A 15,796-nucleotide genomic window follows, 5' to 3' on the forward strand; every position below is an offset into this window, starting at 1 on the left:
TCGAGGTTCTTTATCCACCATCCGCACAATCTTGCGTTGAAATCTCTCGTCAATGTTTCTTTTCCGTCCACATCTAGGGAGGTTAGCCACAGTGCCATGGGCTTTAAACTTCTTGATGACACTGTGCACGGAAGACACAGGAACATTCAGGTCTTTGGAGATGGACTTGTAGCCTTGAGATTGCTCATGCTTCCTCACAATTTGGTTTCTCAAGTCCTCAGACAGTTCTTTGGTCTTCTTTCTTTTCTCCATGCTCAATGTGGTACACACAAGGACACAGGACAGAGGTTGAGTCAACTTTAATCCATGTTAACTGGCTGCAAGTGTGATTTAGTTATTGCCAACACCTGTTAGGTGCCACAGGTAAGTTACAGGTGCTGTTAATTACACGAATTAGAGAAGCATCACATGATTTTTCAAACAGTGCCAATACTTTTGTCCACCCCCTTTTTTAGGTTTGGTGTGGAATTGTATCCAATTTGGCTTGAGGACAATTCTTTTTGTGTTTTTTCATTGAAGACAAATTAAATGAAGAGAATAATACCAAAGAATTTGTGATTGCAATCATTTTCAGAAAGAAACTGAGTATTATCTGACAGAATTGCAGGGGTGCCAATACTTTTGGCCACCACTGTATATGGACCTTCATCAGAACTGTACAAATACATCAGAAAATAATAGTAAGTGATGAGTGATAATATATACAAAATATACATATATCAAAAACATGTCTAATGTTTCATCCTTTTATAAAATACACAATAAAGCGGCAGTCCATACTTTATTGAGTATTGTTTAGGCAATATTATCTTAACAGTAATAACTGTAGTTGATGCTGTAATAGAAATGCCTTTCTAGAACAATTGGGACATAGAAGAATATTGAAAAAAGGATATGAAGGTGATCTAGCGGTGCTCTGTACCTAGGTTTCAGATTCTGTCACTAGGTGTTGGCCTGTCCAAAGGAAGAGGAGGCAGTGCAGTCTTATGGAGTTGTGGCAGTGCCACTTATAGAAGATTCTTAATCCAAGACCAAAGAACAGGTCAATAGTGCTGTGAGCCAAAAGGGACTAGCCATCAACATGATGGTCCTAAAGGAAGTGAACAATATGATCTATGGTGCATAATAACCAGTTAAGAGAAACTGGCAGATTAGGGAAAAGAAAATCAAAAGTTAAACGGGGAGGTCAGATGAGCTACTGTAATATGGCAGGTGCGGTACCGTATGAGAGACACCTAGTAAGACAAAAATGTAAATTAAGTCTATAAGGTTACCTGAAAAAAACAAAAACCTACAAAATCATGGAAGTCAAAAAGCCAAAATAATTGAAAAATTGCATATAAATCTTTACCAATACACAATTTTATAAAAACAAAATAGGGAAATTGCTAGTAGAAAAAATTCATCAACCCGTCATAACATGATATGCCACTAGAGGGAGCTCATGCTCCATGATTACATCCTTAGACTCTCATCTGCAGCATGTGCAACATAGAAATGAGAGTTTGGATAAATATCATGAAAAAGCAATACGGTTTATAAAAAGCCCTCAATGGCACTATGGTTTATTTATTATATATATATATATATATTACAGACCAAAAGTTTGGACACACCTTCTCATTGAAATATTTTTCTGTATTTTCATAACTATGAAAATTGTACATTCACACTGAAGGCATCAAAACTATGAATTAACACATGTGGAATTATATACTTAACAAAAAAGTGTGAAACAATTGAAAATATGTCTTATATTCTAGGTTCTTCAAAGTAGCCACCTTTTGCTTTGATGACTGCTTTGCACACTCTTGGCATTCTCTTGATGAGCTTCAAGAGGTAGTCATCGGAAATGGCTTTCACTTCACAGGTGTGCCCTGTCAGGTTTAATAAGTGGGATTTCTTGCCTTCTAAATGGGGCTGGGACCATCAGTTGTGTTGTTCAGAAGTCTGGTGGATACACAGCTGATAGTCCTACTGAATAGACTGTTAGCTGCTTTTTTCTTGCCATAATACAAATTCTAAGTAAAGAAAAACGAGTGGCCATCATTACTTTAAGAAATGAAGGTCAGTCAGTCCAAAAAATTGGGAAAACTTTGAAAGTGTCCCCAAGTGCAGTTGCAAAAACCATCAAGCGCTACAAAGAGACTGGCTCACATGAGGACCGCACCAGGAAAGGAAGACCAAGAGTCACCTCTACTTCTGAGGATAAGTTTATCCGAGTCACCAGCCTCAGAAATTGCAGGTTAACAGCAGCTCAGATTAGAGACCAGGTCAATGCCACACAGAGTTCTAGCAGCAGATACATCTCTACAACAACTGTTAAGAGGAGACTTTGTGCAGCAGGCCTTCATGGTAAAATAGCTGCTAGGAAACCACTGCTAAGGACCGTCAACAAGCAGAAGAGACTTGTTTGGGCTAAAGAACAAGGAATGGACATTAGACCAGTGGAAATCTGTGCTTTGGTCTGATGAGTCCAAATTTGAGATCTTTGGTTCCAACCACCGTGTCTTTGTGCGACGCAGAAAAGGTGAACGGATGGACTCTACATGCCTGGTTCCCACCGTGAAGCATGGGGGAGGAGGTGTGATGGTGTGGGGGTGCTTTGCTGGTGACACTGTTGGGGATTTATTCAAAATTGAAGGCATACTGATCCAGCATGGCTACCTCAGCATCTTGCAGCGGCATGCTATTCCATCCAGTTTGCGTTTAGTTGGACCATCATTTATTTTTCAACAGGACAATGACCCCAAACACACCTCCAGGCTGTGTAAGGGCTATTTGACCAAGAAGGAGAGTGATGGGGTGCTACGCCAGATGACCTGGCCTCCACAGCCACCAGACCTGAACCCAATCGAGATGGTTTGGGGTGAGCTGAACCGCAGAGTGAAGGCAAAAGGGCCAACAAGTGCTGAGCATCTCTGGGAACTCCTTCAAGATTGTTGGAAGACCATTTCTGGTGACTACCTCTTGAAGCTCATCAAGAGAATGCCAAGAGTGTGCAAAGCAGTCATCAAAGCAAAAGGTAGCTACTTTGAAGAACCTAGAATATAAGACATATTTTCAGTTGTTTCACACTTTTTTGTTAAGTATATAATTCCACATGTGTTAATTCATAGTTTTGATGCCTTCAGTGTGAATGTACAATTTTCATAGTCATGAAAATACAGAAAAATCTTTAAATGAGAAGGTGTGTCCAAACTTTTGGTCTGTACTGTATATATCTCAAAAAAATAAAGGGAACACTTATATTCTGTTTAACTCCAAGTAAATCAAACTTCTGTGAAATCAAACTGTCCACTTAGGAAGCAACACTGATTGACAATCAATTTCACATGCTGTTGTGCAAATGGAATAGACGATAGATGGAAATTATTGGCAATTATCAAGACACCCTCAATAAAGGAGTGGTTCTGCAGGTGGGGACCACAGACCACATCTCAGTACCAATGCTTTCTGGCTGATGTTTTGGTCACTTTTGAATGTTGGTTGTGCTTTCACACTCGTGGTAGCATGAGATGGACTCTACAACCCACAGAAGTTGCTCAGGTAGTGCAGCTCATCCAGGATAGCACATCGATGCGAGCTGTGGCAAGAAGGTTGGCTTTGTCTTTTGTCTGTCAGCGTAGTGTCCAGAGGCTGGAGGCGCTACCAGGAGACAGGCCAGTACACCAGGAAACGTGGAGGGGGCCGTAGGAGGGCAACAACCCAGCAGCAGGACCGCTAACTCTGCCTTTGTGCAAGCAGGAACAGGAGGAGCACTGCCAGAGCCCTGCAAAATGACCTCCAGCAGGCCACAAATATGCATGTGTCTGCACAAACGGTTAGAAACCGACTCCATGAGGGTGGTATGAGGGCCCTGCATCCACAGATGGGGGTTGTGCTCACAGCCCAACACCGTGCAGGACGCTTGGCATTTGCCACAGAACACCAGGATTAGCAAAGTCTCAACTGGCGCCCTGTGCTCTTCACAGATGAAAGTAGGTTCACACTGAGCACATGTGACAGATGTGACAGAGTCTGGAGACGCCGTGGAGAGTGATCTGCTGCCTGCAACATCCTTCAGCATGACCGGTTTGGCAGTGGGTCAGTAATGGTGTGGGGTGGCATTTCTTTGGAGGGCCACACAGCCCTCCATATGCTCGCCAGAGGTAGCCTGACTGCCATTAGGTACCGAGATGAGATCCTCAGACCCCTTGTGAGACCATATGCTGGTGTGGTTGGCCCTGGGTTCCTCCTAATGCAGGACAATGCCAGACCTCATGTGGCTGGAGTGTGTCAGCAGTTCCTGCAAGATGAAGGCATTGAAGCCATGGACTGGCCCGCCCTTTCCCCAGACCTGAATCCGATTGAGCACATATGGGACATCATGTCTCTCTCCATCCACCAACGTCACGTTACACCACAGGCTGTCCAGGAGTTGGCAGATGCTTTAGGCCAGGTCTGGGAGGAGATTCCACAGGAGACCATCCGCAACCTCATCAGGATTTATAGGGAGGTCATACAGGCACGTGGAGGCCTCACACAATACCGAGTCTCATTTTGACTTGTTTTAAGGACATTACATCAAAGTTGGATCAGCCTGTAGTGTGTTTTTCCACTTTAATTTTGGGGCTGATTCCAAATCCAGGCCTCCATTGGTTAATAACTTTGATTTCCATTGATGATTTTTGTGTGATTTTGTTGTCAGCACATTCAGCTTTGTACAGAACAAAGTATTCAATGAGAATATTTCATTCATTCAGATCTAGGATGTGTTATTTGAGTATTCCCTTTTGTTACACTCGCGCCCGGACTGACTGGCATGAGCATGATTAGTGATCCCACTGTACCATGAACCGAGAAGTGCCTGGAGGGGCGTAACTAAGTATCAACCCAAGGTCGCACGGCGGCTCAGTTGACTCAGTGAACCGGGGAGGAACCGAGCAGAGGGACCAGGTGCTACTCCAGGTCAGACCCCGGTCACAGCTGTTGACCCACACCGGGGAATGCAGGAACAGGCAGGTTAGCTGGTATGCAGACAGGTGGGTACTGGCAGGCACGGCTGGTATGACGGCAGGTGGGTACTTAGCATGCACGGCTGGTATGTAGGCAGGTGGGTACTGGCTGGCGCGGCTGGTATGCAGACAGGCAGATACTGGCAGGTATGAACGTAGGCTGGATAGGGACCAGTACAGACTGGGATACGGGAACAGAGCCGCAGGTGCGGTGGACTAGCAGAGCAAAACCGCAGGTGCGGTGAGCAAGCAGAGCGGAGCAAAACCGCAGGTGCGGTGAGCAAGCAGAGCGGAGCAAAACCGCAGGTGCGGTGAGCAAGCAGAGCGGAGCAAAACCGCAGGTGCGGTGAGCAAGCAGAGCGGAGCAAAACCGCAGGTGCGGTGAGCAAGCAGAGCGGGGCAAAACCGCAGGTGCGGTGAGCAAGCAGAGCGGAGCAAAACCGCAGGTGCGGTGAACAAGCGGAGCAGAACGGAACCGCAGGTGCGGTAAACAAGCGGAACAGAGCGGAACCACCGGAGCGGTGAACAAGCAGAGCAGAACAGAACCGCAGGTGCGGTAAACAAGCAGAGCAGAACCGCCGGAGCGGTGAACAAGCGGAGCAGAACGGAACCGCAGGTGCGGTAAACAAGCAGAACAGAGCGGAACCGCTGGAGCGGTGAACAAGCAGAGCAGAACAGAGCAGAAGGTGAAGGCAGACAGGACAAAACTCTGTTCACATGGAATAGACTGGAAAATACAGGAAGATGGTTAGAACACAGGAGGTAGATACGGAGGCAGGGAAAGGGGACAAGCAGAACCAGATACACACAAGGTACTTACAATGAAGTAGCGAGTGGACACAAAACTCACAAACAGAAGTACAGAGACAACAAGTTGGAGTTAGGTGCAGGTTCAGATACTGCAGGCAAAGGGAAGGTACGAACATAGAAAGAAACAAGTAATGGGCTAGGACACTGTTCAGACAGGAACTGAACCGGGAACAAGATACAGGAACGAGCCTGGGAACTCAGCCCCCAGGGTGGCAGAAACAGACTAGAAGTCAGAGATACAGGTAGCGGCCCTGGGTACTCGGCCCGCAGAGTGGCGGAAACAGACTAGAAGTCACAGGTACAGGAAAAGGCCCTGGGTACTCAGCCCCCAGGGTGGCGGACAGACTAGAGTCAGGACAGGACCTGGCACCTCAGTTGCAAAAGACAAACTGAGTGAAAGTGTTGCTCAGGCACCTCCTACTGGGTGGAGGGGGTTTAAGCATCCAGTGACTCACAGCAATAGGCTGGGGACACATTAGGACTGTGCACACAGTAGCTATAAGAAACAAGCAGAAAGCCGCGCCGACGCCCTAAGCAATCAGACAAGAGACATGGACACAGCAGGTAATGGAGCAAAGAGTGCAGCATGGACTGACAGGTAAGATTGCGGTCTTGCAAGGTGGGAGGTGGTGCACCATGCAAGCACGCTGCCAGCGATGTTACACCTTTATTTTTCTGAGCAGTGTATATTAAGTAATTACTCCACACTGAAAAAGATTTTTCAACATCCAACCTAAATTTCAGACCTAAATAAGTAAAGTGCCTAATATAGTGTAAAGTGCCTAATATAGTGCAAAGTGCTTATGCCCACAGTAATACTAAACAATTAAGATAAACGAGAGGAAACAAGAGTATAAATGGCATAACAGACAAATTTTATTAGAAAAAATTCCATATAAACCACAATAATATATAACAATATCATATTAATAGGACAAAGGTGCCGAGATATGCAGCACTACAAGGCACGTCAGCCTGAGAGATAACTTAGTTTGGCAGCAAAATAATATTAATCATGGACACTATAAAAGCATAATAAAGAACATGAAGGCTCAAAGTGAGTCATATTATAGTCCCATGAGTACAGAGTGTCACAGAAAATGCTTACCAAAGTCAGGTCAGAACGTCCGTGGGGTGCCACAGGTGTAGGTGTGGCAGGAAAACGCCCCGACACACGTTTTGCTAGAAAGTATCAAGGCTTTATCAAGAGGCTTAAGTGGAGCACACTGGTAGGACCTTTAAATACGCCGCGCATGTGGTCACGTGTAATCATGTGACCGCAGAGTTGCAACTGGCAGGCGTGCGCCTCCAATCCAGGGTGCATGGCGGCGCATGCGCTGAGCTTCTCCCATCACCACTACACGGGCGGACGTAGACCTCTTTGAAAGAGATGGAAATTGAAATTGAACAGCTTCAGCCCGTATTGAAAAAAGATATGACCAATGACAATCTGAAGCAACTAACTGATGACATTGATGCGGAGTCCCAAAAGTGGGTGTAAGGAGATTCATACAAACAAAACAAAAAAATTCCAGCGAGACACATGGGACAAACAATCCAACTGCTTCTATAGATGGAGGCTTCCATCTGATAGATCACGGCCCAGATTTAGGAACAACTCCTATTCACGCTCGAGGTCAGCATCAATTGCTTCACCTACCTCAATTGATGATTGGACACCCCCGGACTATTCGGGTCTTACTTCAGGACTAACTACCCAAAAACCACCACAAATGCAGACAAGAACTAACAATAGGAGCAAGCGGACCACTCAATTTCAGGTTGTTGCTTCCTAGGGAGGGTTCCGTCTGTCCATTTATCCACACATGTATTGACCAAGGCCGAGATGGAGGTCCTAGGGATGGGCTTGTCTTTTTCACCAACTAACGCCTTTAACTTTTTCACAGCCCTTAAGGACCTCCATCTGTTTGTCCGTAAGTTAATTTTGAAAAAAATCCATTCCAGGTCGCATGGTGACGGTGACCTTGTTGGCGTGGCAGAGAGGGAGGCCTTGCAAAACTTAGAGGACCTTCTTTTGGAGCAGGAAACCCTCTCAACAGGTGGGTTACCACAATCTCTATAGTCTAAGTCCACACGATTCCCTCCCTTGTCTTAGTCCGGCTGTGGAGATTTTTGTACGACTCGTTACGGAAGACTTGAAACCTCTTCCTACACGTTGGAGATTTGATAATCTCACTTACTCTCAGCGTACGGCTATCCATCAGCTACAATCTCTACACAATGTTGTCATCAAGCCGGCGGACAAGGGAGGGAATATTGTGGTGTGGCCCTGCTCTAAATACGAAAGGGAGGCTTTACGCCAACTGAGACTCGAACACTTATTCAAAGTTACCCTTTAACCCCACGGCCTCCTTCTCTGCTGTGCTGCAGGGGATCCTGGCCCGCGCCTGTGAGCAGGGTATTATTGGCAAAAAGATGGTGGAGGCCTTGACGGTACAGTTCCCTAAGATGGCTACTTTCTATTTGCTCCATAAGGACGCTGTCAACCCTTCTGGGTGTCCGATCGTGTCTGCATTGGGTGGCTTGTGTGGGCCAATATATAAGTACATTGATAGTCACCTTAAGCCCCTTGTGGAGACACTCCCATTGTAAATAAAAGACACGATGGACGTCCTCACACGGGTTGACGGCATTCTTGAAGAGGAAGGCACTCCCATGGTCATAGCTGATGTTGAGAGGCTGTACACTTGTATCAGCCATGACCTAGGCCTGGCGGTGGTCCGCCTCTTCCTCGGGGCCTCAGACCTAGACAGCCCATCGAGTGAATTTATCCTCGAGCTCCTTCACTTTGTCCCCTTCCATAATTATTTTTTATTTAAGGATACAGTTTATCTACAAAGGCGTGGCACGGCTATGAGAGCGGCCTACGCGCCCTCGTACGCCAACCTCTTCCTGGGTGCTTGGGAGAGGGAGATTTTTGGCGATTAGGGAACGGAGAGCGCGGACCGTGTCCTGTCATGGCTTAGATATATCGATGATATTTTATTTTTTGGCGGGAGACGTGAGGGAGCTCGATGATTTTATGTTGCGGCTCAATTCCAACTCGTGTAGTATCTGGCTAACTTATACTTATCATTGCAAACAGATTGACTTTCTTGATGTCACTATGAAGGTGGACACTGGTTCCGCCACCCAGACTGACGATTAGAAAACCTACAGCAGTGAATGCCTTGATCCACGTTGATTCCGCACATAATTCATCGACGATTAGGGCCATCCCGGTTGGACAGTTCCTGAGGATGAGGCAGATATGTTCGACAGACTCCAGATTTGAAAAACAGGCGGCCGACCGACCTGGCTGTTCGCTTTAAACAATGTGGATATAGTAACAGGAGCATCATACGTGGCTATGGGAGGGCACGGGGAACCCCCCACAGTCATTTGCTATACCTTGCTCCCCTGGATGTGAAGAGTAAGCCTGAAAGAAGCCGATACATCTCAACATTCAATCATGAGTGGGGGCGATGCGGCAGATTCTTTCCAGACATTGGAGTATTCTCGGCACGAAGCCCTCCCTGCGTGGCCACGTAGGCGACTATCCGTTAATGACTGCCTGATGGGCCAATAACCTTAGAGTACTTTTAGTCTCCAGTCATTATGTCCCTCCTCCATTTGAACCCATTCTAGTCCCGTGGACGCACGGTGGGGTGTTTCCTTTGCGGCCACTGTCTTGCCTGCACCAATGTCCAGCCCTGTGCTTCCTTTACATCTTCCGACGGCTCTTTGGAATTTAAGATCTTAAATTATATGTCATGTGGCACCACTCATGTTATCTACTATGCCACTTGTGAATGCAATCTGATATACGTCGGACTGACCACAAGAGAACTAAGGGTCAGGGTGCGGGACATTGGTGTGGCCAAGACAGTGGCCGACCCCCGGGAACTTAAGACTCTGCCACGTTATTTTCGGGCTGTGCATAACTGTGATCCGAAAACATTGAAAGTACGTGGTATTGATATGTTACATCTTGGTTCCCTAGGGGCTGACGGTAAACAACTCCTGACCCAAATGGAGGCCAGATGGATTGTTACACTGGACACCGTGGCCCCACGGAGCCTGAATGAAACTATGAGCTTCTCGTCCTTTAGGTTAGGGTTTTCCTTTGTACCCCCCTGCAGACCTTGACACTCATCGTTTTTATTTTACTTTGGTTGGCATTTTATGGTTATTGTTTTTAATCTACAGGTGCTTCTCACAAAATTTGAATATCCTCAAAAATGTATTCCAGTTCTTTGATACAAAAAGTGAAACTCATATATTATATAGTCATTACAAACAGAGTGATCTGTTTCAAGTGTTTATTTCTGTAAATGAAATACAAATTTTACTTTGCATTTACTTAGTGCCTTCTGGACATCTGTCAAGTCAGCAGTCTTCCCCATGATTGTGGAGCCTACTGAAATAGACTAAGGGACCTTTTTAAATGCTTAGGAAGACTTTGCAGGTGTTTTTGTTACTTATTCTAATTTACTGACTTTTGTGTTTTCATTGGCTGTAAGCCATAATCATCAACATAAACAGAAATAAACACTTGAAATAGATCACTCTGTTTGTAATGACTATATAAAATGAGTTTCACTTTTTGTATTGAAGAACTGAAATAAATTAACTTTTTGATGATATTCTAATTTAGTGAGATGCACCTGTGTTTATACTGTATACTCCTGGAGTACCTATATCTACTACAGTAGAGATGCTGGAGTGAGATGCTCGGGCAAGTACTGAGCAGTGTCGAGCCCGCTCGCTCATCACTAGTGGTGAACCGTCTTTTTCCTGATTTGTGTGCACTTTTTAGTGTATTTTATTTACTTTTTTATACATTTTATTTTACTTTTTCACTTAGTCCCACTGTGGGACATGTATATTTTTCCTTTTGATTGCTGGTTTCATGAACTGCAGCACTTTTGTAATACCAATAATTCAAAACCACATCTCTATTCCTAAAAGACCGCCAGAGAGAATCTCGAATCCCCCCTCCCTCCCAACCCTAATCCCAAATAATCAAAGAAAGTCTTATAACAGTATAATGTAGTATAAAGCTCATTTGGGGTCGCCCACTCAGATACTGTACAGAACCCATTCCTGACATATGACGTCCATTTACATCATAAGCCGTGTCCCTGACTTTGATGCGGGGTCGCATGCTGAGCCTGCATCTTTCCTGGCTGATGACGGCGGCATTTCACAAGCACCAGCAGGGGGGACGCGTAATTCCACGTACGCATAGATACTCCCATGACATGATCACTAGGCATTGATGGGTTGCTATGACAGCTGGGGGTCTACTGAAGACCTACATGCCTGTCAAGATGATTCTTCAGTGAAAGCCAATGTTTAGCTGCCGTTCATACGAGATCGTGATTTTAGCTATGCATAGCAGTGCTGATACACTGCTATGTATAGTACAAGCGATCAGATGATCGTAGCTTCAAGTATTCAATGAGAATATTTCATTCATTCAGATCTAGGATGTGTTATTTGAGTGTTCCCTTTATTTTTTTGAGCAGTGTAAATTAAGTGAGTTTTATCATATAGTGAACATGTTAAAAAAAACAATTGTGGAATTGCACTTTTTTTTGCAATTTCAACACACTTGTATGTTTTTTACTGCTTTCCAGTGCATCAGATGATAAAATGAATGGTGTCATTCAAAAGTAAAACTCTCATACGGTTATGTGTACAGAAAATTAAAAACGTTATGGCTCTTAGAAGGGGAGGAAAAAATGGAAATTGGTCGCAATTTTAATGAAACAAAGTTTGGCTGAATAAAGCATATATTTTTCTCAAAGAGATCTTTGCAGATTGAGGTGAAGGCTTTACATTTTGCAGAGAAATCATGGAAGATTAGGATTTTGTGTCCATTTTTTTTAAAATGGGAACCTTATCTGTAAAGCTCCTGAATTGTGATCTTATCTTGGTAGTTGAGTAGCTTATCCATCTGGTCTTGCACACTCTTTGGAATTTTGCTTGTCCGGTCCCAGATGATGTTTTTTTTCAGTGGCTAGAGTCTGGAAGCCATAGATCATTTGGCAGCCGAATCGAGGTGATTTGTAGTAAGTCTATTACTGATTCAGGAAGCCCAGTTAAGCTTAGATTGTTTTATCGGCTGTGGTATTGGAAATTGTTTAATTCTTAGGTTAACTAATGATGCGAGTTCTCTTTATCCGCTACATTAGTGTTTAGAGAGGAGAGTCCTCCATGTTTGACACCCTGTGCTGCATCGTTGTGATTCTTTTATTATGTTCTGAAACTTGGGACACTGTGGAAGCCTGGATAGGCTGTGATCAAGTGTCAATTTCTGACATAAGTATGTCCAAGATTACCTTAGCTATTTATAGTTTTGGGGGTGATGAATTTTCCCATAATGATGATGGCGGGGATAGTGCTCCTTTTTGGTTTCCTTGCACTTTTCATTTTTAACTTGGGTTGTGCAGTGTGAATGAATTTCCCCATATTACTACTAATCAATCAATAAAATCCAACTTTTTTTGGTCTTTAAATTAATTTTCAGGACTTTAGTGCACTAACCTTTGTTGAGATCATATCATCAGAGTTGTTGAGCATTGTTCTCGCATCAGATAAATCAGACAGCTTAATTGAAATCAATCCTTTTCAAGACCAGGTAGAATGATAGGTGCAGTATATTATTTGGACACTAGATGGTGGTATTGCCTTATAAAAATCTCAATGCTGATACTTGTTAGCGAAAAGCTCAGTGAGATCATGATGCAGATCCCGTGCAAGTGGCAGAGAAAAAGTAGGAAATTCAACAAAGAGTCTAATAAATGTTGTGTCTACTGTAGGGAATAAGATATAAAATAAATGCTAGGATGTACCTCCAGCAGGCAATGAGATAAAATGTAGGAAATCAGAATTGTAGGTGTGTTATGTGTCTGTGGTGTCATGGATGCAGATGCACTATCCCCAATGGATAATAGAGAGAGAAACCAGTCTTATTAGGCTTCACTTCAGGAGTCCCACAACGGTTAAAGGAAACCTCACATGGATGCGGCCGCCCTGGGCCCCGCGCTTTGAGGGGCCCCAAACGGAGCTATGCTACGTTTAACTGTATCAGTGTACGCCGATACAGTTAAACTCTGTGGCAGAGCACGGAGACACAATCTCCCTGCACTGCCACTATGGTCCATCCAGTTTGTCGATGTCTTTTTTAAAATGTGGTGCCCAAAACTGGACGCAGTATTCCAGATGAGGTCTGACCAAAGAGGAGTAAAGACCGATAATGACTTCACGTGATCTAGACTGTATGCTTCTGTTAATACATCCCAGAATTGTATTTGCCTTTTTTGCTGCTGCATCACACTGTTGACTCATGTTCAGTCTATGATCTATTAGTATACCTAAGTCTTTTTCACATGTACTGTTGTTTAGCTCTATTCCTCCCATTCTGTATATGCTTTTTTCATTTTTATTGCCCAGATGTAGTACTTTGCATTTTTCCCTGTTAAAAGCCATTCTGTTAGTTGATGCCCACTGCTCCAGTTTATTTAGGTGATTTTGAAGCCTCTCTCTCTCTTCTATAGTGTTAGCTATCCCTCCTAGCTTTGTGTCATCAGCAAATTTAATCTGTTTACCCTCAATTCCTTCATCTAAATCATTGATAAAGATGTTGAACAATACAGGTTCCAGGACAGAGCCCTGTGGTACCCCACTTGAGACATTCATCCAACTGGATGTGAAGCCATTTACGACCACTCTTTGAGTCTGATCACTAAGCCAGTTATGAATCCACCTAACAGTTGCCTTGTCCATTCCATACTTGGTCATTTTTTCAATAAGGATGGTGTGAGATACTTTGTCAAATGCTTTGCTGAAGTCAAGATATACTATACAGCATTTCCCTGATCCACCCAGTCAGTGATTCTGTCATAGAAGGAAATTAAGTTAGTCTGACATGACTTGTTAGTTACAAACCCATGCCGACTCTGGTTAATCACTTCATTCTTATCCAGATACTTACATACATGTTGTTTAATAATTTGTTCCAAGATCTTTCCTGGTATAGAAGTCAGACTCACCGGCCTATAGTTCCCTGGGTCCACCTTCTTCCCCTTTTTGAAGATAGGAACAACGTTTGCTCTTCTCCAGTCTTCTGGGACTTCTCCTGTTCTCCAAGAATTTTCAAAGATTATGGAGAGTGGTTCTAAAATTTCTTCTACGATCTCCTTCAGTACTCTGGGGTGTAATTCATCTGGACCTGGATACTTGAACTCATTTATGTTAGCTAAATATTCCCTCACAATCTCTGTTTACAGATAACCTGGATTCTTCTATTCCTTTAATAGGACAGTGAAGATCAGTTGATGTTACATTTTCTTTCTGAGAGAAAACAGATGCAAAATAGGAATTAAAAAGTTCGGCCTTCTCAACATCCTTTCTTACCATTTCACCATTTTCATCCTGTAAAAATCCTATAGCATCTTTGACTTTTCTTTTACTTTTGACATACCCCCAAAATCCTTTTTTATTGCTTTTGACATCTCTTGCAAGCCTTAATTCATTGTCAGCTTTAGCTAACCTGATACGAGCCCTACAGGATCTGCAGACTGCATTATAATCTTCTTTAGATATGCCTCCCTCTTTCCATTTGATAAACACATGCTAAAAAGAAAGAAAGAAATGTTTAAGTTCTGTGTTCATCCATCTTGGTTTCCTTAAATGCTTCTGACTGTTAAGTAAAGTGATGCAAAAATAAAATAAAGATGGAACTGCAACCATCTCAAGAAGACATCCCGGCTGACCGTGGAAGTTAACACCTAAACAAGAGTGTCTTCTGATGAGATGGGTTGAAAAAAATAGACATAAAAGTTCACTGCAGTTAGCTAAAGAAGTAATCCAAACTAGGGTGAGAGTACATTGCAGAGGAATAGCATGCATGGGTGTCGTCCATACGGGTGCGTGCCCACTATGCGTTTTTCAAGCAATTCTGCCGCGGAATTTCCGCAGCGAAAACGCTTAAAAAATGCTTGGTAATACGTGCCCCATGGTCCCCAATGATAATCCGCATGTGCTGTGCACATGCTACGGAAATTTCCACTGCGGATTATCATTGCGGAACAATCCGCAGCATGTCCATTAATTTTGCGGACACGCAGCGTAATCGCCGCCATTGACTTGCATTGGACCGCATGACATCCGCATCACTGCATCTGCACAAGCGGATATCACACGGTTCAATGTGCGGATAGTACCCAGGTCTGGAGGAGAGGAGACTCTCATCCAGACCTGGGTACCATAGAAACTGTAAAAAAAAGAATTTAAAATAAAAAATAAAGCTTATGCTTCCCCTTCCGATGTCCCCCAGCCTCCTCAGCGATGCGTGAGGTGTGTTGGGCTGCTCGTGGTGGTGTGAGGACCTGACATGACGTCATTGAGTCATGTGACATGTCACGCGGCCGCTGACGTCAGCGGTCGCGTGGCCTGTCACATGACTCAATGATGTCATCGCAGGTCCTTCACACCACCGTGAGACACCGGGGGCCATCGGAAGGTAAGTATAATCTTTACTTTTTATTTCTTACCATTCTTCTTTTTTTTTTTAAACTATTACTTAGTCTCACAATATAAATCCATGCTGGTTGCATGGATTTATATAGTGTGACCAAGTTGTCAAGCACTTTTCCAAGTGATGCTAAAATCGATAACCCGCATGCAGAAATGCATGCAAAAACACTTGACAAACGCTTCTACCTGGCGGGAAAAACGCATGTAAAAAAACGCATGCGTTTTTCCTGCCAGGGAGAAGCGTAAAAAATATGTAGCATTTCTGCATCGTGGGCACATAGCCTAAAAGAGAGCCTTTCGAAAGCAGGCGCATAAAAAAAAAAGTCTGCCTTAAAAATATGCCAGGGCCCATGATGAAAAATATGAACTCTACTGGGACTCTATACTTAGGAGTGATGGCTTCAAAACTGTATGGCTTCTCAAATGTAAGGAGTGGAAAGAAA

The sequence above is a fragment of the Phyllobates terribilis genome, unplaced genomic scaffold (assembly GCF_046119375.1).
Source record: "Phyllobates terribilis strain yellow unplaced genomic scaffold, ASM4611937v1 Scaffold_7__3_contigs__length_470593459, whole genome shotgun sequence".
Lineage (NCBI taxonomy): Eukaryota > Metazoa > Chordata > Amphibia > Anura > Dendrobatidae > Phyllobates > Phyllobates terribilis.